The 26,680-nt window shown below is 39.3% G+C and overlaps 1 long non-coding RNA gene across 1 annotated transcript in view; it reads left to right on the forward strand.

Annotated features, from left to right (window-relative positions):
• Nucleotides 1-14,092: 14,092 nt before the first annotated feature.
• LOC120735934 overlaps nt 14,093-26,680 on the forward strand; it is a 58,951-nt gene continuing 46,363 nt past the window's right edge. Inside the window, exons 1-2 of the long non-coding RNA XR_005696384.1 lie at nt 14,093-14,266; nt 26,189-26,259. This is a non-coding gene — a long non-coding RNA (uncharacterized LOC120735934). The remainder of the gene's footprint in view (nt 14,267-26,188; nt 26,260-26,680) is intronic.

Here is a 26,680-nt window from a genome sequence, read left to right on the forward strand (position 1 = left end):
TTACTTCTAAACCCCACTTGTCTCCTATTGTTTATCAGGTACCATCATTACATTCACCAGTTTGCTATTTTTACTGTGCTATACTGTATATATCATTAGGGAATAAATCTCATAAGTAAATGACAGCAGCCCTGAGCACGCAGGCACCAGCTAAGCCTCCAGCCATTAAAACACAACCATCTTCTTCAGTTAAAACTATTTTTAGAACATGTTTAGTGTGAGTGATTTTTAATGGACGCTTGAGGAGAAAATGGGATTAGAGTTTAGATTGCAGCTCACAAACTCCAGTGTAAACATTTTGTGCAAGGTAAGTGCTAACGGAAACCTACACTTCATTTAAAGGGATTATCAAAGATTACTTAATTTTGCAACCTATATACCTCAAACATACACTCACCGGCCACAGCATTAGCTATACCCTGCTAAACTGCTTCTTAATGCAAATATGTAATCAGCAAACAACATGGCTCAGTGTGCATTTAGACATGTAGACATGGTTAAGAAGACCTCCTGAAGTTCAAAATGAGCATGAGAAGGGGGGAAAATAAGGTGATTTAAGTGACTTTGAATGTGGCACAGTTGTTGGTGCCACACAGGCTGATCTGGGTATTTCAGAAACTGCAGAAACAACAACATCTCAGGTTTACAAAGAAGGTAATGGTCTGATAACAATGAAATAAGATGTTTTGTTGATGCTAGACCTGACAAGAAGGCAACAGCAACTCAAATAACTGTTCCTTACAATCAAGGTATGCAGAAGAGCATCTCTTAATGCATAACACATGACACCTTGAAGCAGATGGGCCAAGGCAGCAGAAGACCACAGTGGGTTGGCAAAATTGGTGAACAGAAGACTGGAAAAACATTTCCTGGTCGGATGAATCTTGAGTTAAGCTGCAGTACAGTTGATCAAAGGTTACACCTTGCTAAGTACTAGGAAGGTGTACCTAATAAAATGGCCAGTGAGCATATAAATAGGTGCATTGTTTTATCCTAACAACACCACTGTTCGTATGTTATGTTACCTTGTTATTAGTGCTACTCAGTGAATATAAAAAACTGATTACACTCTACAAAATGTTGTAAAATAAGAAAAGTTGAATCATCTCAGTCAGATATAGTCAGATATAGTCAGATTTAGGCTTTATTACCACTAACATGTCAGCTTAGAGGGGTATTTATCTCTAAATCACACAACAAATCCTCCTCCCACATCGACGTATTTCTCTATCTTGAGCTCTCTGGATTCAAAAGCAGAGCTCTCCACAGGGTTGCAATAACATCAAGTGTTTTATCAGAAGAAACTCTGCACAGTGACGAACTATGACAAGACTTCTGTGAGAAATCGTCTGGGCGGAGATCGGTTGCGAGAGAACGTTGTAAAGGCACAGTGTGAATGGGATGAGTGGTAGTCTGGTGAAGCCTAATTATTTAACCTCACTTTGTAAATTACAATGCAGATATCACACCTTAGATAGATTAAACAGTTGTGTTGAGAATAAATTATAGTTCATGCCGGAAGATTGATTAGGCTATGCTGCGTGTGCGCGTGGCGAGCGCGCGTTCCCTGCCGTGTGTGTATGTGTGGATATTTGCACAAGCCACGGCTGATGCTGTCATTAAATAGCCCCCTGGCCCCGCTCCTGAATTTGTTTATTCTGCACTGGGCATGGGAGTAGGTGGCAAACAGATGGGCATCCATGAATTATGGAAATTATGGGCTTTGATTAACCACCACACACTCTGCTGGATAAAAGTAACTCCAGGGTTGCCAAGTTATGTGGTGCAGTGGGCTGTGCCGTCAGTCACTCAGCAGCGTGATGGACCGGATGCTTGATTGATGTTGTTTACTGTTCAGTGTTTAAAAGAACATAAAGTAAAACGGACGCTTTGTTCATACTAGGCTTCCGGTTTTGTCCAAGGGAAAATGCACTTCCAAATTTTGATGGTTTCAATCCTTTGCTGGAGCTTTGCAGGCACTTTTTGGTGGAATTAGGTACCTAACTTTGGTGGAAAAATCGGATATGTGTGCAGAAAATGTGAGGATGTACAAGAAGAAGTTCACTGCTAACAGTTAACCTGTGTTTCTCTTGTCAAAAACAAGTTGTGGTTTTATGGAACTTTGTTATAACACTACACTATGTCCGCCAAATTATTAGAATGATTTTTTAAAAAAACATTATTATTATTATTATTATTATTATAGGTTTTGGGGGGAAATGCATTTGTTGCTGAAACCTTTGCTTGCTTTAAACCTCTCCCATAAGCACCGTAAATAACACCTTGTTTAGATTTACATACTAGACAAAGCCAGACGCACTTTCAAATGATAATCACACAAAAAACTACATCATTTTTATTTATTTTTTTAATTTGTTGGTTTGCTTTATGTATTTATTTATTTTTGACACATAAAATAAGCTGGTTTCATTGTTGAGTCGTGGAGCTGCTGGTTGACAAACACTTTGCTCCACTTGGCTCGGGCAGAGCCAGGCTAGCTGTCTCCCTCCAGTGTTTGTGGATATGAGCTAACTGTCCACTGCTTCCAGCTTCATAATGTACAAACACGAAAGTGGCATGGAGCCTGCTGTGTGAATCGAAAATGCACGTTTCCCAAAATTTTGAACTATTCCTTGAAGTGCAGGGTTCAACCACTTTAAATTCACTGCTAGATCCAGACTTACTTTCTGGTCAAATTATATTGATTTATGCAGGTTATTAACGGTCCTGTGGGCTCTGTTCTGGGAGTATACTATGAATATAAGAAGTATTTGGCTCTTGGTTCTCCTTAGCACCATAATTCATCCTTTAAGGATGAGTGTTCAGTAGCATGCTGCCTGATAATTAATCATTCAGACTGTATGATAATCGTTTAATTCTTACGTTTTTACAGAGTTAGATTTGCAGCGTTTAATCAAAACTCTTTTAAACAGTATTTGATTTGTTTGAAACCGCTCGCAATTATCTCAGCTTTCTCTGCAACAGCCCCGCTTTAGCATCTGATACCCCAGCCCCTCACCCACTATTGCACACACATGCACGCCACCACACCATCATCAGCTGTTCATATACACACCACTGTCCCCATCTCTCAACTTTCACAAATGAAGAGAGACAGCCTTATCCCGGAACCAACACGGAAAAGCAATTAAAAAGGAATTAAGGGTGTGCAGGGAGAAATTGGATATGATATCCAACGCCTATTGTAAATGTCAACGTTATTACTGTGTTGTTGTTTCCCATTCCTTTAGCCGCCTTGGCCGTTTTCAAGAGTGACAGTCCATAGTCTGGTGGGCTTAATGAAGCCGTCTCAGCAGCCAGGGTCTTGGTATGTAAGGTGAAGAGTGCTGCTTATCCTCTTCTGCAGCTCTCATTAAGATCAGTTTTGCAGCCCCCCTTCTCCTCTGTCTCTTTCCTCAAGCTCATGTCTACGAAACTTATTTAACACTGTCGCCCTGATGCTCTGTAAATTGTAAGTACTATAGGTTTATCTAATTGTGTTTTCAGCTCAGATTAAACCAGAATAAGAGACTGCCTTAGGAAATAGGATTTTTCTTTTATCAAACAAAGCTGAACAAACACCCAGAAAAAGCCCCCCCCCACCAAAACTTCTCATCCATTTAAAAAATAACTAGTCGGAATGTCACATTAGATCACCGGACGCTCATCTGTTCCTAAAGAAAAAGAGTAAAAGAGATGAATCTATCAACTTATTATTATCAACTTATTATCCATTGAATTATTGGATTAAGGGGCTTTAAGGCATTTCTAAAGTACTTATAAACCCAGATCTGTTATATCTTGGTTATTTTGAGACAACTAGTAGTTTCTACACCCATGAACCATCCAAAGCATGTTAATCAAACCAGCAACTTTTTATGCCATGACAATGTGTTAACCAAGAGGTAGTGTAGTATGTCATGAAGCTTATTATGTAACCAATACTATCCATGACAGATTTGCTGGACTTTGACCCAGGTACTATAGGTGAGCTCTAATGTCACTAATTCTTTAATTTACGAATTTGAATATAATGTTTTGCTAATATAAGTATTTGAAATTATTAATAACTAACTGAAGTTCCTTCCTGTTCTTTTTATTTATATAAGTAATCTCTCTTATGTGGATACATTTTTAATTCTTTACTTAATTTGAATCATTTCTAATCGAAAAGCATATTTCAAAATTATGGAAATATGTCAACTTTTCAATGTCATTCTTGCACTTTTGGGGGTTTTTTTTGTGTGTGCTGATTTTAGGTATTATATGTGTGTCTTTGGGAACATATCTCTACAATGACCTGACATATCAGAAGAGAAATGTCAGACGGTTATTATAGGAGTTCACGCGCTTGGTAAAGTATCAAAGACATTGCCAGCATGCGCTCTGAGCACTTATTACATTTGTTCAATTCAATTTCAATTCAATTCAATTCAATTCAATTCAATTCAATTCAATTGTATTTATATAGCACCAAATCACAACAGCAGTCGCCTCAAGGTGCTTTATATTGTACAGTAGATCGTACAATAATAGATGCAGAGAAAAACCCAACGATTATATGACCCCCTATGAGCAAGCACTTTGGTGACAGTGAGAAGGAAAAACTTCCTTTTAACAGGAAGAGACCTCCAGCAGAACCAGGCTCAGGGAGGGGCGGGGCCATCTGCTGCGACCGGTTGTGGTGAGAGAAGGAAGACAGGATAAAGACATGCTGTGGAAGAGAGACAGAGATTAATAACAGATATGATTAAATGCAGAGAGGTCTATTAACACATAGTGAGTGAGAAAGGTGACTGGAAAGGAAAAACTCAATGTTAAATGTTGTATTTGGATATACTGTGCTGTATTTTTCCACCTGTAGAGCAGCCATTTACTCAGTCAAATGGAAATTTTCTCGTAAATTGGATTTTCAAGACACTAGTTTCCAGGTGGTTCCTGCTGACAGCTGTCCAAGCCACCGCTGAAAATATTCAGATAGCACAGAGTGAAAGGAATTTCCCAGAGATCCGGGATATCTAAGGTGAACACAGATGGCTGTATTACTGTAATATGGGAATGTCCTGTTTTATCAGACTTTAATTTCCCAGAGGGACTTTTATTTTACACCTTGTGGCTTTGCCTTGAATGAATTGCCATTTCTGAGTAATGCCCCAATTGAGATTCCTTATAAAAAAAAAAAAATATATATATATATATATATATATATATATATATATATATATATATATATCCTAGGAGGGTTTTCGCTGGCTCCTTTTCAGCCTTCTTCAAATTCATGCAGACATTCACTCAGTGCAGCCACAGTCTGCTGCTGGCCACTGAGCAGCTCCACTGGAGCGATTTGGGGTTTAAGTGGCTTCCTCAAGGGCACCACAGTGGTGTTTGCCGAGGGTGTCGAGAGTATTGCTCATTCATTTTCCACACCTAGACATCCCTGAGATTATCTGCCCTGAAATCTTCTATTGCAAGTTCAAGTAAGAAGAAGAATTCCTTCCAGTTTCTGTGATTATGACGCGCATAACCAAACCAAGAAGGTGTGTGTGTGTACATATGCACACACATCTCAGCTTCCTTTGTTCTCACACTCCAGTCTTACAGTCTGTCGTGTGTGTCCCACTTCATCCTGCCGTATAATGGAAGTGGATGACAGCCACATCTGAAGTCAAGAGATGAAAGACATCATTTACAAGTTGGTGTCTGCTCTCCCTCTGTGCTCCATTTTTCACACACATGTGTGCACACACCCTATGCAGCAGCAGACCACGGCATCTCTAATACGCGATGATATCAAAGAATGAAAATTTTCAGTCTCTGTCACATATTCAGTGACATTTTGTTACTGTGGTTGCTTTAAATCAACGTGAATCCTTTGTAAAACTATTTTTATTGATTTTATTTATGTTTTTTTTTACTTTTCTGTTGCAGTTAATTCTTAATTGTAAATCTCCAGCATGAAAGCCAAATGTACTAACTGGGTGTAAAGACAGATGCTCTAATAACTCAAGTTGGCACAAGCTGAGTTACACCTTTTAATAGAACATAGAAGTCCACACTGCCATTAAATAGTTGCTCCAGAGGTGTTAATATAATATAGATGCTCTATATTTATACTGTTTTGCTGTAGCTTTTTATAACAGATTCAAAAATTTCCTAAAGATGAGATTTAACGTTTTAGCTGAATGAGGACAGTCTCTATATTTTGCTATAAAATTCCCATACTGACATATTAGTAATGCAATATCTGAGATTCTTTTGAACTTTCCCAATCAAGTTTCCTTCAAAGAACTTTACTTGGATGTTGAGGAGAGTGACTACTCAGCTACCTACCCTCCAATTAATTGCTTGCATATTAAGAGTCTTTAAGTCATTGCACAGTGTATGTGCAATAGTGATACTGGTGATCTCTTGCAGTTGTGCAAATAATGGCATATAAAACTGGTACCTCCTTTTCAGGAGCATATATTAGGATGAGTTGGTTGGAGTGGATGGGTGTAATGGAGTGTCACCCTGGTGATAAAGAAAAAGAAGGTGAAGCTTTTTGCATGTTTAAAGTTGTTGGTGGGAAAGGATGCATTTCAGCTTAAACCAAGAGATTTTGCTAAACCAAACCACATTAAACCTATATCCAACCAAAAAGCAACTGAAAACGGCTCTATGCCCATATTCCAACCATCCATCCATCTTTCTCTGCTTATCCAATTCAAGGTTGGATGAGGAGGAAAGGCGGGGTACCCCCTGGACAATTTACACTGAAATTACAAGGAAATGATTAAGAATTGGCAAATTTGCGTGCATTTGCTCATTGCTTGCTTCCAGCAGATACAGTGCATACTGTATAGTAAACAACAATGACACATGCTCATCGTTCACCTCTTGCCTCTTTGTTTCTAAAGCCTGGGAAAGAAACCTTGAAACAATTTCTTTCTTCCAATTACAAGAAACATAACCTGCCAGGTGTCATTGTGTTACCGTAATATCTGCTGCTACGTTTCTCTGCATCCTACTGTACCCTCTGGCGTGCACAAACGCCATTAGAGGTTAGAGTAGAACCTGCACTGGCGTCAACCCTCTGCACCTTGTCTTGATGCCCTTGAGCGGTAATTGGTTGAATCCCCCCAGAATCTGACTTGAGGGCACAGAAATCCGCAGCTCCCCAATCAGCCAGCTGTCAATCATTCTGCCAACTAAACTAAAGCTGGGGATAACTAACAGGCTGAGATTGGAATTTAGAGTTAGAGAGACATAAATCTTTCCGACAACTTTGTGCTTGGCCAGGTAGCACTCTTAGAGGCAGAGGTATCACCAAATTAGATGATACGGATGTTGCCAACATGGTCGTTAGGGGAAAGCCCAACAGATAATTTTTTTTTTCACAGTAAGTGGGTTTGCAATTTTCTTTTTACAAATATGTAAAGGTGACAACAACAAGACAGCCGAAGTAAGACTGAATGGGCATTTAGCTCCAATAGGGAGGCCTAAACATTTACATAAACACTTCATTTTCAGCTCCGTCTCAGCCTTTTTGGTATAGAGCACATATATATATATATATATATATATATATATATATATATACCAAATACATTATTAAAATGTTGCTGCCAATTAATAGAAATCAAACTCTAACTTTGTGTTACATGTTTTTGAACTTTCTCCACCAGCCATTAAAATAAAAAGTGTCCTGATTTAAAAGAAACCAAACATATCTGATACATTCAGTAGCCACATTCTTATTTACACCTTGTTACTAACAGGCTGGACCCCTAGTACCTTGAGAGCTGCCTTAATTCTTCATGTCATAGATTTAACAAGGTGTTGGAAACATTCCTCTGAGATTTTGGTCCATGTCATGACAGCATCAAACACTTGATGCAGATTTGTTGGCAGCAACTATAATGTGAATTTCCTGTCCCACCGCCTCCCAAAGGTGCTCTGTTGGATTGAGATCTCGACTGGAAGCAATTTGAGTACAGCGAACTCACTGCCATGTTCAAGACACCAGTGTGAAATGATCTGAGCTTTTTGACATGGTGTGTTATCCTTCTGGAAATAGCCATCAATATGGGTACACTGTGGTTATAAAGGGATGGCCAATACCCAGGTGGGCTATGGCATGCTCATTTGGTACTAATGGCTCAACTGTACCAGGAAAATCTCCCCCAGACTAGTGCGCCAATTCAATTCAGTTCAGTTTTATTTATATAGCACCAAATCACAACAGCAGTCGCCACAAGGTGCTTTATATTGTACAGTAGATACAGAGAAAAACCCAACAATCATATGACCCCCTATGAGCAAGCACTTTGGCGACAGTGGGAAGGAAAAATTTCCTTTTAACAGGAAGAAACCTCCAGCAGAACCAGACTCAGGGAGGGGCGGGGCCATCTGCTGTGACCGGTTGGGGTGAGAGAAGGAAAACAGGATAAAGACATGCTGTGGAAGAGAGACAGAGGTTAATAACAGGTACGATTCAATGCAGAGAGGTCTATTAATACATAGTGAGTGAGAAAGGTGACTGGAAAGGAAAATCTCAATGCATCATGGGAATCCCCCGGCAGCCTATGTCTATTGCAGCATAACTAAGGGAGGATTCAGGGTCACCTGGTCCAGCCCTAACTATATGCTTTAGCAAAAAGGAAAGTTTTAAGCCTGATCTTGAAAGTAGAGATAGTGTCTGTCTCCCGAATCCAAACTGGAAGCTGGTTCCACAGAAGAGGGGCCTGAAAACTGAAGGCTCTCCCTCCCATTCTACTTTTAAATACTCAACAAGTAGGCCTGCAGTGCGAGAGCGAAGTGCTCTAATAGGGTGATATGGTACTACAAGGTCATTAAGATAAGATGGGGCCTGATTATTTAAGACCTTGTATGTGAGGAGCAGGATTTTGAATTCAATTATAGATTTAACAGGAAGCCAATGAAGGGAAGCCAAAACGGGAGAAATCTGCTCTCTCTTTCTAGTCCCTGTCAGTACTCTTGCTGCAGCATTTTGGATTAGCTGAAGGCTTTTCAGGGAGTTTTTAGGACTTCCTGATAATAATGAATTACAGTCGTCCAGCCTGGAAGTAATAAATGCATGATCTAGTTTTTCAGCGTCACTCTGAGACAGAATATTTCTAACTTTAGAGATGTTGCGCAAATGGAATAAAGCAGTCTTACATACTTGTTTAATATGTGCATTAAAGGACATGTCTTGGTCAAAAATGACTCCAAGGTTCCTCACAGTATTACTGGAGGCCAAGGTAATGCCATCCAGAGTAAGAATCTGGTTAGATACCATATTTCTAAGATTTTCAGGGCCGAGTAAAATAACCTCAGTTTTATCTGAATTAAGAAGCAGAAAGTTAGCGGCCATCCAGGTCTTTATGTCTTTAAGACATTCCTGCAGTTTAACTAATTGGTGTGTGTTACCTGGCTTCATGGACAGAAGGGGCAGCCACTCACTACTACCATTGAACAACTGATACAAAGCAAGATGGAGTCATGCTTTTATGTTTTTCATGCCTAATTCTGACCTTATCATCCAAATAAAGCAACATTTTTCCAAATTTTGATGTTGCCTCAGTTTCCTGTTCTTAGTTATAAAGGAGTGGAACAGAACATTCAAAGTGACTTGAATCACCTATCTTCCCCATTCGGATGCTTTAGAACTTCAGTAGGTCATGTGGAACATGTCTACATATGTATTTCCACCGAGCTGCTGCCATATGATTGGCTAATTAGATATATGTGTTAACAAGCAGTTAACAGGCATACCTGATTAAGTGGTCAGTGAACGTATATAGCACCCTCAGATCATAAACCTATAAGATTTAAAATACTTATTCTTAAAATAAATATGCTATCAACAAATGCTTAAGCCCTCTACTCTCAAGGGAACTTAATAACAAAGAGTTTGTTTTAAAGGAAAAACGTATTGTTTTCATTATATCGTCATAAAGATTCTTGATAATAATCCAAACAGTAATGAAACAAAGACTTGTTATAAATGGTTGTGAATTCAGGTATCTGGCTTAACATTAGCTAATATTAGCTTCCCTATGAGGTAATTGTCATCCCAGAAAAAGCAAGATATTACCAACATACCCCAGATATTTTCACTTTTGTTTTTTCTGCCGACACACTCACAGTTATGCTTACTAAATGAAAGTGTGGATAAACATGTAATTTATTTTTACAAAAGGGTGAGGGAAAAAAGGGGGGTTTTCACTTTTTTAAAAAAATTTCTGGTTGGCTGTTTGTTAAAGGACGATATTCTCCAAAGTGGTAGCTTAATAACCAGCTCTGCTTTTCAAAGCAGTAATAAAGTGTAATCTATTTTCTTTTTGTGTTCAAAGTGCTGGTTTCCCTTGAGGAAAACAGCAGCAGAAAAACTGTGCTGTAAAAAAAAAAAAGCATCATGTAAGCTATAAAGTTTCACCTTTGATCCTCCATGACCCTTAGCATCCTGCCAGCAGAAGTGTCCTTTTAATCACAGCTCTAAATCTGTTCTGGGTCCATGAGTGGCTGACCCTGCCACCTGACCTTCGTCGTGGGGGGAGGCAGGCATTAACACAGCAGCTCGGGGATCGATAGAGAATTAGAAGATTCACAAGCCATATTGCTTCTGCTCCTTGATCACACAGGAAGGATGGCAGTTGACAGTAATCCCTTTCAATTGTTATTAATCCTGCAAAATGACAATCTGCAGCGACACAATCTTCTCTTATCCCTCTTGGGGACATTCACTGATGTTTCTAAAGTAAACAATAGTAATTATAGCACACATATACTTGTGTATTTGTGCTATTTGCACAGATTTGTTAAGCATTTGTCCCTGCAATGAGCAGAATCACAGTAAAGACCTAAGACAGTGGAAGCTGTGTGTTTTAATAAGGATGCGTCTCTGTTTTATTACTGATAGGTAATAAACTACTCCCCTTTTATATTAGCAGTTGGGGCCAAGCTGCAACATCCAGGGTAAAAAATGATGTGGAACTGACAAACACTGTGGATCTTACAGTGGCCACTTAAAGCTGAATCTAAAAGCACTGTTATTCCAGTGAAGTCCAGTTTTAACATTACTTACAGATATAAAAAAAAAATGTGTTTACAGCATGGTAAAAAAACAAAAAACAACTTTAATTACAAATTCATATTTTTTAATTAACTCATCCATTTGGATAATATAGTTAAGAGTGTGGCCCTCTGATTGACAGGTGTCCTGAAACAGGCAGCTGGAGTCATTAAACTCCTCAGCGTTTGAGGTGCTGGTCCTTCTGAAAGTAACACCTGAGTGGTACAGCCCATCTAAGCAGTCTGATTTTTTTTTCTCTTTCTTGTATTTTACTGGTCTGTTACCGAGGACTAATTAGCATATATGTGTCTCTGGCTTTGGTCCTCATGGAGTTCATGAATGCAGCTTGCTGACCATGCCTGTTAGCGCTAGCTGATAAATTATCCTGCCACTCTTTTTTCCATGTAAGGTCACTTCTGGCTCCACAAAACCAAAATGGGAGGCACTAGAAACACGAACATTGAGGCTTCAAAACGCAAAGTGACAGTGGCTGCATTTGTTTTACAATCTAAAACATAAAGCAAAGTTAAACATTGACGTACACCTTTCGACACCATCCAGTCTCCAGAAATTTGCAGGCAATGTGCAAGTGACTTAAATGTGCATTCTTTGTATTGGCCAGCAGGGGGTGATTCCTGGTTTGCCTAAAAAGCTCTGATTGGAATGATGTAGATGTCTGCTGAGGTTTTGCAGACTAACTATGTAATGTTAACTTGTCCCCCATTGTGGATGTGTGACAACCATGGTGGCAATATAGGATTAAGTGAATAAGGCCTAGAGATGAGCCCACAACTATCACAACCATGAGGATGAATATATATTCCCTGACCAGTTGCGAGTGGTCGCTAGTTTGATGACGGTGACTGGGAAAATGACTGAGAAAGCCCCAGCCAGGCCTACAGCACCTGATTTCACCCAGTGAGAGCCAGAAACTTATTTTAAACAGAGTTAAGTCTATTTTGTAAATAATGGTCCCATTTAGAGAAAAAAGTCAATAGCATCAGGGTACACTTTAGGGCCTGGTCCCCGCATGAGCATACAGTCTCCTCAATCAGAATCTTGTCATGCCCAGTTGAAAAATTCAGAGGTGACAAGGGGCAGCGTTTTTGACTAGAGGCCTAAGAACACCAGTCATCATGGCAGCTCTAATGGGCTTACTTCACCAATGCTCTAGTTGCAAATGACCGAGAAAAGTATGACCTGTTTCTACAAAATTCTCCCTTAACTTTTGCACAGTCACAGAAAGTAGTGACTCAGCATCTATATTTATATTAAGTCTGTGATCCAGTAGAAACTTGGATATTTTCGTCCAGTCTGCACAACATTTCATGGCAGTCCATCTTGCTGACACATTTCACTGCAAACCAGAAATGTTAACTTCATTTTTGAGCAACGGGAAAAGTTAGTGGATAACCAAACTTGGCCAGATTTGTCGTTACAGCGACACAAATGTCCAAAAAAGCCAGCAAAAATACTGATGTGCCACGAGTTAGCCCTGCTATACTACATCGATAGCATGGCTAAAACTCTAGTTTAGTTTTCTCACATTTAGTCTGCATGGTGTACATAATTTTATTCTGACATTCAAGTGGGTTCACACTATCTCTCCCTGGCATCATGCGGTAAACCCCTGCTGAGCACCTCTCCCATTAAAATTCAGATGGATCAACCCTCCCATAATTCATTTCTGCTCTGGTGGGAGCATTGTGACAGAGAACAAGTGGCCATCTAGATGTTTGATGAGCATGATAATTATTTTAGCCATATGCCAAGGCTTTGCAAAGCACCTGATCAGAACCCAACATCAGGCGGAGATGGACTCGAGGCAAAGACACTGTTTGCCATTGACAAACTCTCTTTATTAACATTCTCTTAATTCATTATTTGCTCCTTTATCTCTCTCGCTATTTGCCAGTTTTTTGGGGATGTTCTTTTTTCCAATCTTTTTCATCTTGGCCATTACTTCAACCTCTCACACCCGCACCCTGCTCACAGTTCCCTCTCTCACCCCCAGCCCCCACCTCCACCCCCATCCCGTTCACTTGATTATGTCGAGCCAGAGTCGGGGAAAGTGTCACTATGGAAACAGGGGCCGAGGCAGCGAAGGGCTGTCGATGTGAGAGAGGGGAAAAGGAGACAAAAAAGACTAAGAACTGGTCGGTGCTGAGGAATCCAGGAGTGGTCTTCAGATGCAGATATTCAAATAAAAAGCAGGGAGCAAATGATTCTTTGTATTTTTGATGTGGAAAATCCAGATGCAAATCTTTGTTGGATTTTTTAAATTCTTTGTGCAATAAGTACCAACCTTTCTGATTTCAGTCCACTACTTTAGCAGTTTCTCTTCACAGTCAGACATTCTCGAATCCTTAAATATCCCCTCAACCAGTTTTTAATCCTCCCCTGTCTCTTCTGGGATTGATTTCCCATATTAAAAAGATACCGATCAATAAATGATAAAGTCATTCACCAATGTTACACTGGAGCATCAATAAAATATGGAGTTGAATTGATTAAAAGATATGTTGATGGGCAGAAAATGAATGAAAAATGTTGTTCCTGAAATCTATCCTTTCTTTGGTGAATACTGCAAATTAAATATATTTGATTGACTGGATAGTTTTTTAAAATTGTGTAAAGTTTGATTCAGGGGAACCATAGTGCCTTTTTTTAAAACATTTTTATTAGTTAGTTTTAAGCATTAGTTCGTTCTTAAATAATCAGATTGTTAAAATCAGCCTCATGAGTTTCAGAAATAGTATTTTCTTAACCTTGGAGTACAGAAAACTCACCTTAGCCGATGAGTTTTGGATGCAATTTCAGTTCCAAGGCAACATACTTTGCAGCAAAGCTGAAAGTAATGATAAAAGCCCTGATTTCTTTTGTCACCCTTGAGTTTGAGAGTGGTGTAGGAGAAAGGAAAGACAGAAAGGAGCAGGTTAGAAAAGGGGAGGAGTTGAAAGAGGAGGGGAAAAAGGATGGGGTGGGGGCAGCCGCATGGGCGGGAGGGAGGGGAGGTATGATAGTGAGAGGGGTTGAGACAGTAGCAGAGTGAGCCAGAGGCAGGGAGGAGGCAGCGAAGGAGCAGCTCTCCTCCTGAGCCTCCATCCCAGAGAAGACAGAGAGGGAGAAGACAGAGAGAAGTCGACAGTCCCGCCTCACCGGCGCGTCTCCTGCAGCTCCTGAAGTTAAAACCGAGACATCCGTTGTGAGGTACGTTGCCTCTCACTGCCTCCTTTTGTGCATCACCTCCTTTCATCTTTATCAAAACTGTGAGCCAGCAGCAGCAGTCAGGCGCTGGTGATGTTAAGTAGTGTGTGTGTGTGTGTGTGTGTGCAGAGATCCTGCCAAGTACAAGGCTTTTTCAGCAGCAGGTTGCTCTCTCTCTCTTTATATGTGTCTATGTGTGTGCCTGTGTGTGAGTGAGACTACATGGAGCACAATGGGGTGTGATTTATTATAATGTCAGAGGCGAGTCTGCTGAGATGTAGTTTCTCTTGACATTTGAACACTGATAACACTCCCTTCAATCAGAGTCCTTCTCGGCACACTGTGACCTATTGTCACAAAGGACACCGACAAGAGTTGGTTAGTTTAGAAACTTGACTCTGATGGTGCTTCTGCTTTCATCTTTTCTTCTTTCTACTGGCACACAACTGAGCAAAAACTGGGGGGAAAGGCTTGTTGGCTCTATTTCTTGTGAAGCTTGCTTTAAATGCTATTCTTTTGATAGGCGTTAATCTTTATTGGTTTAAAAGAGTCACGCTGATCATTTTGCACACTTAATTAATTTAATGCCATGTTTGATTTGTGCTAAAAAGTAACAACAAAATTCAAAGTGCAAAAAAAACCCCCCAAAGTGGCAAAACCACATCGTATCTAATGAACCCATCTTTGCTGTAACTCTTTCCCTGACCTAACTCTCTCTTCATTAGTGCCATTAAGGGTGGTCTAATGTTATCAGACACATTGGCTGTATTGATCTGCTGACCCGTTCCCAGTGGAGCAATAGCCCAGACGAGCTCCCAGTCTTAATCTTTTACTGTGCTTTTTATGCAGCAGATACCAGAGGAGAGGGGAGAGTTATTGAGCGCAATAGCGCAGGGATTGTCTTTGTGCAGATGTTATGATGTCATAGTAGCTGGACCTTGTCCTTCCTGGCTGTACAGGAGAACATGTTTTCACATTAATGAACAAAAGGGAACAAAAAAATGAAACAAAAAAAAGTCAAACAACAAAAAAAAGAGGGGTGGGCGGTAGTTTGAAGATTCATCATGGACCACACAGCCTGTGACATGAGCCTGTGTTTTTGACATTGTGATATGGCAGAAATTGTGCTAAAGGGCTTAATGTGGGATGATGTCATTTATTTTCGGCTGCAAAATGCTGATGCTATTTCACAGCCAGAAGGTGGATTATGCTTTAAAATAGAGCCCCAGTTGATTATTTGTGTGTGTACATTTCTTTTTTCCCAACAAAGCATTCCTGGCTTTAGCAAATAATTCTGTAATCATCATAATTTACCCAGCCTCGCAGTAGCAAATAAGAGCTATTCACCAAGCTTTGTGCTGCTTTGCTCCAGCTTGCTGTATAATTTAGCGGCTTAGAATCCCTATTTTGTTAGAAGAAGTACCTCATTATTAATTTTCAATGAGCATCATAATGTTCTCTGCGTCATGTCAGCTCAGTTTTAAAATAACACTTTTGTCTTCTATGAGAAGATAGAGTGTGCGTTGCATAATACCTGTTGATAAGCCTTAAATAGGAGAGTTTCCCACTAAATAAATACAATTTTAATTTGCTCATGTTTATAACTTGGTAATTTCTTTCTGACTTAATCTATTAATCTTTTGGTCTAAACAGTGGGAAATAAAATATTGAAAAATGGGCATTAAAGTTTCCACAACCCAAGGTGATAACTCGGTTTGTGTTGACTGTTAAAACTCAAAGACGCTGAGCTTAAAAGGCTTATCAACTTTCACGATTGATTTTCTTATCGATTGCTGTCAGCTCCATCTATCCGCGCTCTTGCAAGTGTAGTCCTACAGTAGATGCATGTATTCATGTGCCCGTGGGCAGCATCTGCATATGTGTGGACGTGCTTGTGGATGGCAAAGAAAGTATATGGAGATCAATGCAAGCAGCTGTTCTCTCTACACTTCAAACGCTGCTCTGTTGTTGGCGCCGCAACGCTCCGGCAGGCCTCGCGCAAGGGGATCAAAGGCTAATGAGAAAGCCATCGCACAAACGCACCCGGCAGACCCATGAATATTGATACCGCTCAGGAGGGGGAGAGAGGGAGGCAGGGTATCTTCCCTTGCTCAACAGCATCCAGAAAAGTGTTTTTTAAAAAAAAAAAAAAAAAAAACAAGAAGAGGGTGGGGGAGCAAGTGGGGGGTCTGAATGTACATTGGAAGTGCTTTGGGGTTTAAACCATGCTAGAATAGGTGGACGACTGCTGAAGAGGTTGACGACAAACCTCCCCTAGAATGAGTAAAACGCTCGTGTTGCTGTTTCACTGTGTTTCAGCGCTAAAGCGGTCAATACTTTAACTTGAATTTCAATGAGCAGAACATTAAACTCCTACAACAACTCCCACGATAGAAACAACCAAATCCAAGAACTGCTAATATATCACCAGAAAAATCTGTGATGATATATATATTTAAAACTCAAGCGAGATATATAATCTAAAACCGAATCCAAAAAGTCTCCTTTGCCTTTCTTTACTTGAGATAACATGAAAAATCCATCTCTAAGTAGCTGGAGTGGTGGACCAAAGCATGCTGCCTGTGCAAAGCTGTTGCTTCAACACATGCCACTGTGTTGTGCAGTGTACCACTGCCTGCAGGTGACATGTTCCCTCCATGTTTCTTACTGCAGGGTGGTTGTTTGTCTAGCAGCACCTCCTGAGTGTCATTCCTTTGTTTCTCCTGCTGATCGATGGCTACATGGCATTTTAAAATTAGGTCCTTCTCCAGCGTTCTCCTTCTGAACATCTTCCCCCGCCCCCTCTCTGGCTAAGTTTATAAAAAATAAAATAACTAAAACAAGCCAAAGGTGACATTTAGGATTTTCGCCATCCACTAAATCCAGGTGAAGGTAAAGAACACAATGAAATGTTTTTCTTGGCGGTATGTCACTTCAGACCATTCCTGCTGTCAGCAGGCGGGCAAATAGACACTGGAAGGAGGACAAGTAAAGAGGCAGGCAGGCAGGCAGTCAGGCAGGGAGCGGGAGAGTGATGTAGCAGGAAGGCCGTCTACAGTATGTGGGCGACTGTGCTTCCATCTTGACTTGGGGTCGTAAATCAAGTCTCCCCTCCGGGGCCTATCTCCCATTCTCAGACCTTCACAACAGCTTGTTCTCCAGCCTGTGACGGGAAGGGCTGTTGTCACAGCAGCTATCGATCGTGTGGGATGAGTTTGTCGGACCGGGGGATTTCACCCATCTGAGCGTGGTCACTGAAGTGTTCTGTCTTGTCTCTGTCTGTCTGTGGGCTACATGTTCTGTCGAATGCCAAGTCATTACGAGCTCCTGTCAGCTGAATCTCGCACAGTTTTGGTCCAAAATGTGAGCTGCAAAGTAAAAAGAAGGACTACAGATGTTTTGGGTGATAAAATTAGAATGCTTTATAGACTGGACCTTTTAAAGATATTTTCCTCGGTCTGTTAAAACTTCAATAGACTGCTAGGGGCAAACTATTTGATCTGCTTTCAGACTCAAATAGCCCCAAACTTATATACAATAAAAAATAGTTTAAAGCAAGAACAAGTAGTGTTAAGGGTTCTAATTTAACCACTAAAATGGTTTGCAGCCTTCCAAATATACCTATTGCTTTCAGCAGATTGCATAAGAAACATTTGCTATGATGTTATGTCAAAAACATTAATGTATTATGCACAATGGTTTTGTATGGAGCAGACTTTTGTGTAATAACATGATGATGTAATGTCTGTGTGATGTCCACTCCAACAAGAGAACAGAATAAGAAATGCCGATGAAAAGGCAGATATGCGAAGGACAGTTATTCCCGTTATCTGAACTGCTAACGGTAGCTAAAACGGCTGGAAAGCAACTCTTATCACCACCAGCAGCAGCAAGCCTCGATAGAAATCATGTTAGGCTGCAAAGAAAACCAACAAACAAACAAACAAGCAGAGGAAGAGTAGATTTGCAGCACTGGAGACAGTGCTTGGAGTGAAGGAATAAATAAATAGGAAAATTACATTGGCGTTAGATAGCATACATTAATGGCAATAAGTGGACAGAAATCAGATATAAAAAAGTATCTGTTTATTTCTTTTTTAACTTCTTTATTTGTTTTTAGTGTTTACCCATTTATGTGTATTTAATATTACAGAAGGCTAATGTGATGTGTAACAATAAGTTTATATTAAGAATAAGATTATATTTTTTAAAAATATCGCCCGCTTAGGGTGAGGGCTTACAAAAATAATTCATTTACTGTTTATGATTGCCACGTCACAGCTGTCTGCCAAACTGTTTACTGGTCAATTTCAGATCATCTGTTAACTGTTTATTTAACTTAGGGTCACTGGAGCCAATCCCAGCTGTAATAGGGAAGGAGGCAGGGTACGCCTTGGACAGAGCGCCAGTCCATCACAAGGCCAACAGAGGCAGAAGGAGCAAACACTCACATACACACCTACCGACCACTGAATCACCAGTTAACCTAACAAGCGTTTCATTGCTGTAGGAGGACACAAAGGCCCGAGCTGCAAGCCAACAGTACTAACCACACCACCACACCAAGCTCACTACAAATCCAGCTACACAAACACTTTCTGGTTAAAGATTATTGATTGAATTTGTAGATACATTTTGCACATTCGGGTTGCAGTTAGTCCATTAGCATGCCTTAGCATATAGTATACACTGGAAACTAGCAGTAGCTAGCCTGAATGTTTTCAGGTACCTCTAAAACTTATAAAGGTTACGTCTTCATATGAGGTTCATATCTTAGGAAAGCTTTACTATGTGCAATACCACGCCTAGTACCAGTACTTATATAAAAGGTATGTGGCAAAAACTGCTTTTAGACATTTTGACCATTGATGTTAGTGGTTAAGGGAGATTTTATAGAGAGAAGAACCTTCCTCTGCTGCTAATTTACATATTTAAGAGGTTTAATGGTGGTCCTTGATAGTCTTAGCACTTTAACACTTAACATGTATTTTACTAATCATCTTGTATTTTTTTTTTTTTATTGCTTTCATGCATTTTGCAGATATTTTTGATATTGTTTGTTTTTACCAGTACCTCTATGTTTAATCTTATCCTTTAGTCTGCTGTCTGATTGTTATGTCTGGGCAAAGCAATTCTGCTTTTAACCCCACCAATTTTTTAAAAAAAAATATATATATTTTGCCTGTCCCATTTGGTTCTTTAGCCGTCAGAATTGTTGTCTGAAGGCCAACAAGGATACCCAATGGATTTATTTTACCAAGTGGATCATCACGGCCTTGCCGTATTGGTCCATTCGATCGACCTTTGTTATTATTATTTATTTTATTTTATTTTCAGTTGTTACAGACGGGACAGACATGACAAGGGGAAAGGAAAGGGAGAAAGAAAGATGAAGGAAAAGAAAAACAGAGGGGAAGAGGGACAGTGAGAAAGGGCACTTAAAAAGAGAAAGAGAGAGAAAAAAAAACTCCTGGATCACCTGTTGAGTGAAAAAGAAGAGAAAACAAGCAAAAAAAAGAGAGCAAACACAACACCATCGCATTAATCTAGCTAAGTGTAAACAGCAGTAAATGCTAAATATTGAATGTTGTGGTGCAGCACACAGGACCGACAGCGCACAATGTGCTTTGAGGTAGCAGCCAAGAAAGGTGTAGTTTATGTCTATTGACAGTGAACACCCGTGTGCACACCTGTGTGGATCAGCGCGCTTGTATTCAAAAGTTTTCCCCATGTAACGGTCTGTTAAAGGGTGTAGGGAGCCATAGCCCCGTCCCCCAAGTTATGAAGCAGGCATGGAGGAGATCCAGGCCCCAGACATCCAGAGGCCCCAGAGTGCGAGAGCCCAAGGAGGCCCACCGGAGGGGCATCCGTGCCACCCTCCTGGGAAGAGCTGAGGAGAGCCCCAGACGAGGGGTCACCCAGCAGCCACGGAGCAGAAGCCAGAGGGGGTTGCACTGGCCAGCTCTGCCAGCAGCCAGCTATAACCCCACCAATTTAAGAAGCTCTGGATATTTTCAGTCAGCGATTGGCAAACAAGCTACAATGACAGCGTTTTATGTATGTATTTAATATTTATTTATTTCTCCATTTTCCTCCCAAAGCAATAATTTAGATTTAATGTATTACTATTTTTTGTTGTTTTAAATATTCAAATTAAAGAAAAAACATTATTAAAATGTTATTTAAAACAACGATTTTTTAAAAATGATATTCAAATGAAATGGGTATCCCGAAATCTTTGGGCTGGGACTATTTTTCAGGCATCTGGTCAAGATTTCAGGAAATAATTTCAAGACTGTATTGGACAAACAATTTGACATCATGTTGTTTAATGACCTTTAGAGGTGCTATTAAACAGCTTTTGTTACTACAAGATAAAAAATGTTGCTGCCTACTGTGTTAGACTTTATACTAAACTCAGCTAAGCTAAACAGTTTCATGCTATAGCCTGATATTTTTAGGATAAATTCAACAAAACTAATTTAAAAAATGATTTTTAACTGTTAATATACCTTTTAATGTTAAAGTTTTAATCTTCATTTATTGCTCAATTTTAAGATCTCTGAGGAGTTTACATTCATCCTAGCTTTAAGTTTTAATGTACTTTGTTAATTCATTTTGTGTGGATAATGTAAAACCTGGTGAAAAAAAAAAGAACATACACAACACGTTTCAATTGTCAGGAATTATTCATCAGCACATGATCAAAAATTATTACTGGTTTTTGGTCTTAAAACTATGTAAATACAACCTTAGATGAACTACAAAATAGGTATCTGAAATAGTATCTGAAAAATTAAGTTCACTCTTACCTTAGGAAGCTAAGTATCTGCCAGGTGCCACTAATCAATCTTCAACAACATCATCACTGTGTGAGCAGCTCTATAAAAGCAGAAGATCTGAGAGCATTCAGGTCTGTGTAACACAACACCACGGAGGTAAAGACATCAGCAATGTATCTGCAAGAAGCAACCAATATTGGAAGGGTTAAAAGACCATTTCCAAACAATTTTAAGTCTCCAAAGTAAATTATTAAAGATTCAAATGTGACGCCATCTAGCCAACAGCTAAAGCTTGGTCTGAATTGGCTCATACAACAAGACAGCAATAAATCTACAAGAGAATCGCTGAAAAAGTAAATAATCAAGGTGCTGCAATGACCCAGTCAAGGTCCAGAGAGCCGTGCATTAATGATAGCCCGCTAACCTCAGTGAACTGAAGCAACAAAAGTCCTGCCCAGTGATGTGAGAGAGTTATACAGAACACAAAATACTGTTAGACTACTGTTAGTATACATTCTCATCCCAACGTGTAACAAACTGACGAATGTGACAAATCGTCAGTATGTTACATGCTCGGAGGCATGAGAGCTATAAACGTGTTTTATGTGTGACATGAAAATCAACCTAACAAAGCATTATGTACGTTAAAATAAGTTCACTTTCAGATCTTGAATCGCTTTGGAAAACATTATTTGATAGAGTTAAGGATAGGGTTAGGGCTGGAGCCTCTGCTCTAAGCGTGTCTTAATGCCCCGAGTGGCTTTCTATTGGTTTCAATTGATAACCCAGAGCGTTTCATAAGGACGTAGAAGGGTACTTTTTGCCTTACTATGAGACACCTAGGGGCGTGACAGATTGTTGGTATGTTAAGCACTGGGAATGATAGTGCTCTGTAGTATAAGTTATTGCTGCTAAAGGTGATTCTACCAGCTTTTGAATCATAGGATGTACCTAATATTTCCTAAACGGCTTCTGAATTTTCCCTAAGTTTTTGGTAAATAATTATTGATATTGTGTACTATATCATTTTGTATTTACCGAATATAAAACCTGGTGAGAACTGGATGAGTTTTATTATGTCTTGATATGGCCTTAGAATTGAAAGAAGCTGTTTTTGTGAGTTTTTTATGACAGTACTTGATATAGTTCAAAGTTAAGTTTCATCAAATGTTCCATAAGAGATAACCATCGGCTTTGGTAAACTAAAACTTGATACTTAAAACAAGGATACCATAAAAACTCTCTACATTAAAACTGTTTCTAAACTATATAATAATGAAAACACCAACAAAATTAATGAATATGCAAATGTCAAAAGAAAGAACGCACTTACAGCATGTTTGTAGAAGCAAACCTATTAATTATTCACTAAGACAACTATTTGTAGTAAAAAGCCCCTGTGGATTCACTGTTTACTATGCTACAGTGCATATGCTAATGCATATCAGATGATGTTCAGGCACCAATGAATGTTATGCTGAGACAGTGTGTATCAAAGTGAACCCGATGCAGAGGGGTGAAACCGTAAATAATTCTCATTATGTGCAGATTCTGTGATCCATTTGACCTGTAAAGCAAGTAAACAAAGCTCATGATGCTCTAAGAAAGCCTTAAAACAAAATGACATGGTGATGCAACACCCTGACTTCATTGATTCTGTGCTGTGGCTACATCTTTATTTTCTTGGCATGTCCCCTGCTGGAGTTCGTACATGGTGAGAATGACATTATGTTTCAATGAGTGCTGTGGTGAAAAATTTCAAAGTTCAATCAAATGCAAATTCAATTTATGAACAGTGCTCCTAAAAAAAATAACATTGTATACCAACGGATCTCCGATAGTATTCTCACCAAAGTCAAACTACTTTAAAACCAAGTAGTTAAAATATTCACCAGCGCTCTTTTCACTCTTTGAAAGCCAATTAGGTGAAGGTTTCATGGAAATCGGGGACAGCATTTGATCTCCTGATGTCATTTTGAATTCAAGAGGGAATAAATTACACAAATTCCAAAATTAAAAAGCCCATTCCTCCACCTCTCCCTGTCAGATCTCCTGTCACTTATCCAGATAAAATCTACAATTAGGTGATTTTTTTTTTTCCACACTTTGGTTATTTGACAAAAGCTTGCACCAATTTAAATGCGTATTTGATTTATGGTAGCAGATGCTAAAGCGTAATCAAAAGTGCAATTTAAAATGAGTTTTAAGTGTCTGAAGAAAAGCACATCAACACAACAGTCCCTACATTACAGAAAAATGAATTCAATCTCGATGGCCATGGACGAGTCATGTAAATGACAACGCACTGAAACTGATAATAGAAGTAATATTGCGCCACCATGTCACCAGTGCTTCCATATTCTTTGTCCTCGGGCAGTTTCAGAGTGTTTCTTCATCTTGTTTCCTCCCCCTGCGAGCCTAGTTTGTGAAACACCACCGTCGCTGCACACAAGAGCACACCCACTCAACCTCCAGCCTGCTGAGAGCACTTGAAAGCAATTTTCTTTTAATCAAGTTCACTATAAAAGCCCCTCTGATGCCAACCTGAGCAACACTACCATTTTGGGGTTTTTTCCCAGCTCCATCCATTGATTTCTTTATGAGCAATATGAAATGCTGTTTACCTCAGAAAGAGAATTTGCAGAGTTTATTGCTCTTTCTGGACAGATGCAAATAGTGTTGCGCTGTTGGATGGTTTCAAATTTGAAATAGTTTTAAAGGTCTGCAGCACTTATTTTCATCACCTTTTCTGAAAATGTCTATAAGCGCAGAATAAATTTGAGTCTACTGAAATTTACTGAAGCCTAAAAATATTCTGTGGAAAAGATTTTCCATAAATAAACCAGCAAATGTTTGACTCTGTTAATTAAAGAGATACTGAAAGAACTGCAACTGTATCCATTTTATTGCTGTATGTGGTCGGGTTGGCCTAAAAATAACTGTTTAAAAAACAGATAACAGGCCTAAAACAGAGGTTTACAGAGGAGATCACTCTTGGAATTTCTTGGTGGAATCATTAAAGATATAAACACTTTAAATGTGCTATAATTGTGGAATTTTATGAGTTAATGTGTTTTTAAAGGGGATCTATCATACTTTTCTTTATTATCTGTCACATATACACTGGTTCAGTGGTGGATGCTCTCATTAAACAGGGCAAATGTTTTAAATTATGAAATCACCACATGCACTAGTAGTCCATTTGAGCCAAAAGCTGATCTTAATGTTCAAGTTTATAGATGTTTTTTACCTGTGGATATCAAAGATCCAACATAGCTGATTTAAATGGCTAAATTAACTCCTCGACATGTCTTGAAGATCTCCAGAGTCCTGGTAACGAACTAATCATCTGATTCAGGTGTGTTGACCCGGGGTGATATCTAAAACCTGCAGGACACTGGGCGTTGAGGCCTGGTGTTCCCCACCCCTGCCTTATATGGTCATCTCAGGCACGTAGCTTTCACTGCCCCACCCACCTGCTGTTCAAACCAGTCAGACAATTAGAAGAAATTTGGTTAAATGAGGGGGAGGCCACAAAGGGAAAGGAGCCAAAGCCTTGGTCAGGAACTGTGCCAAGGCACAGTTAAAATTTGGAACTACCCTCCATGTAAGTCCACTCTAGTAGAGTTCAAGAATAAAAAAATATGGAGTTGAAAAACTGCCTAACTGATCAATCTTAATAAAAGAGAAAATCCTAATCCTGGAAAAGCTTTTTAAACACTCTCAGATGATTTGTAATGTGAAATTACTCCAAAATTGCATTTATAGTAATTGTAATTCTACTAAATGTGATTATGCTTGGGTTTTTTTTTTTTTTTTTTTTTTTTTTTTTTTTTGCACACTCAGTTTGAACTCTTCTTAAGCACTTTCAGCATTTGTGCCTCCTCTTGATGTCCTCGGAGGAAATAAGTTTCTGCTGTATTAAATTAGTAAAGAACATATTGTAGAACCACTTAACAGTCACTGACCTTGAAAGCGAAGTGCATATGAATGTTTCCCTGCTGCATTGGTAATTCAGGCGCCGTTTAAGCAAGAGCACCTTGTTTGACACATTGCAGATGTGTGTCCAAGTGCTTCAGTGTGGCATCAAATGACAAGTGACAAGCAAGCAAGGAAACATCAGTAATTATTCATGCATTTTCTAGGACCTGCGAGTAAGGTGATCTGTTGATTTTGTTAACAGAACACGGCAAAAATGTTGCAGATGTGGCCTTTTAGACTTTGACTTTTAATCTTTAATGTGTGCCTTCATCGGAGAACTAAAGGAGAAACCGTCAAAATGTAGCAGAATGTGGCAGTATTTTATTTATTTTTTTCAGGCCACATGACTATTGTAAGCCCAGAAGTCCCTCTTTTGGCATTACTTGGTCTTCACCAATTTCTGTGAAAAATATTATTGTTTAAGCTAAAGCCATTATACTTATTTTCTTACATACTGAACATATGTGGGGTAGTGATGGATGCTCATGAGGTCAGCAGATAGATAAATAGATAGATCGATCTTCTGCATAGATGGTCATGTCAGACACCCAGTGCACCAAGATAAGATAAAGAAGGATTATTTTGCACTGTGAGTAATACAAAACTAGTTTCCCAATAAACTAAATATAGAGTGTACATGCAGGTTAATCTTTTGTGTTTTCTTGCTGTAAATATTGCACACCAGGTTTAGTGGAGCTGTTCAATGCAAACAGCTACCTGCTTCAGCCAAAATGCAAACCAAGATAGGATGATTTGATTCTTTGTTGTCATAAAAACACTCTTTATAGCTGCTTTTGTTAAAATGTTACACTATTTGAATTTGTGCAATTTGCCATTCTTTGCCAGAAGATGTTTATGTGTAGTTCATATTTTATAGTTCAAAGCATATAATCACCTCATTAGCCAAGATGAACTGCATACACTGTATAGGTGCAGAAGAAACGTACCAAAAGCCTAACTCACTGTCTACCTAAAGATTTCCTGTCATGTTTGCTTAAACTCTGAAGACTGTTTCCTAAAAATGATTAAACAGAAACACCAGCCATGCAAAGATTTCAACCTCCGGGCTAAAAGCTTGTACCCAAAAAAATAATAATTTAGTTTGACGAGAATGAGAATAGTGTGTGCTTGGTGTTGAATTTTCTTGCAATTTTTTTTGCAGGTCAAGCGTACACGATGTACTAAGAGTGCTTGTGACTGAACCTGAAAAGACTGATCGTCCTGAACACACAGGTGAGTCTCACTGTTCTTGCTGTCTCCTAATAACAAGGATCCTTGAAATGATGGATGGTAGTACGAAGTTAACATCAGACATTGTGAAGTGTGAGCAATGCCTGGATGATAAGTCAAGTAATCCCTCGGAATATTTATAGTGTTTTATACCAGAAGGGATCTGACATTTTATTACATTGATTCACCTCCATGTAATTTACTGGAACAGAAACATGATTAAAATTTAAAAATCAATCGTGCATTTGCCATTTACAGACGTCTGCATGGCGTCAGGGCAAAAACACATCAAATAAATGAAAAAGACGAGTCTCAGAGATCAATACTCGAACTATTCTTGTCTTTGAGTTAGCTGGACTCTTCTTTCTATGAATTTTAAAGTTAAACACGTGTAACCATCAGAGAAGCTGCGCCATTTATCCAT

This window comes from Simochromis diagramma, unplaced genomic scaffold (assembly GCF_900408965.1).
Source record: "Simochromis diagramma unplaced genomic scaffold, fSimDia1.1 OVJJ01000816.1, whole genome shotgun sequence".
NCBI classification, from domain to species: domain Eukaryota; kingdom Metazoa; phylum Chordata; class Actinopteri; order Cichliformes; family Cichlidae; genus Simochromis; species Simochromis diagramma.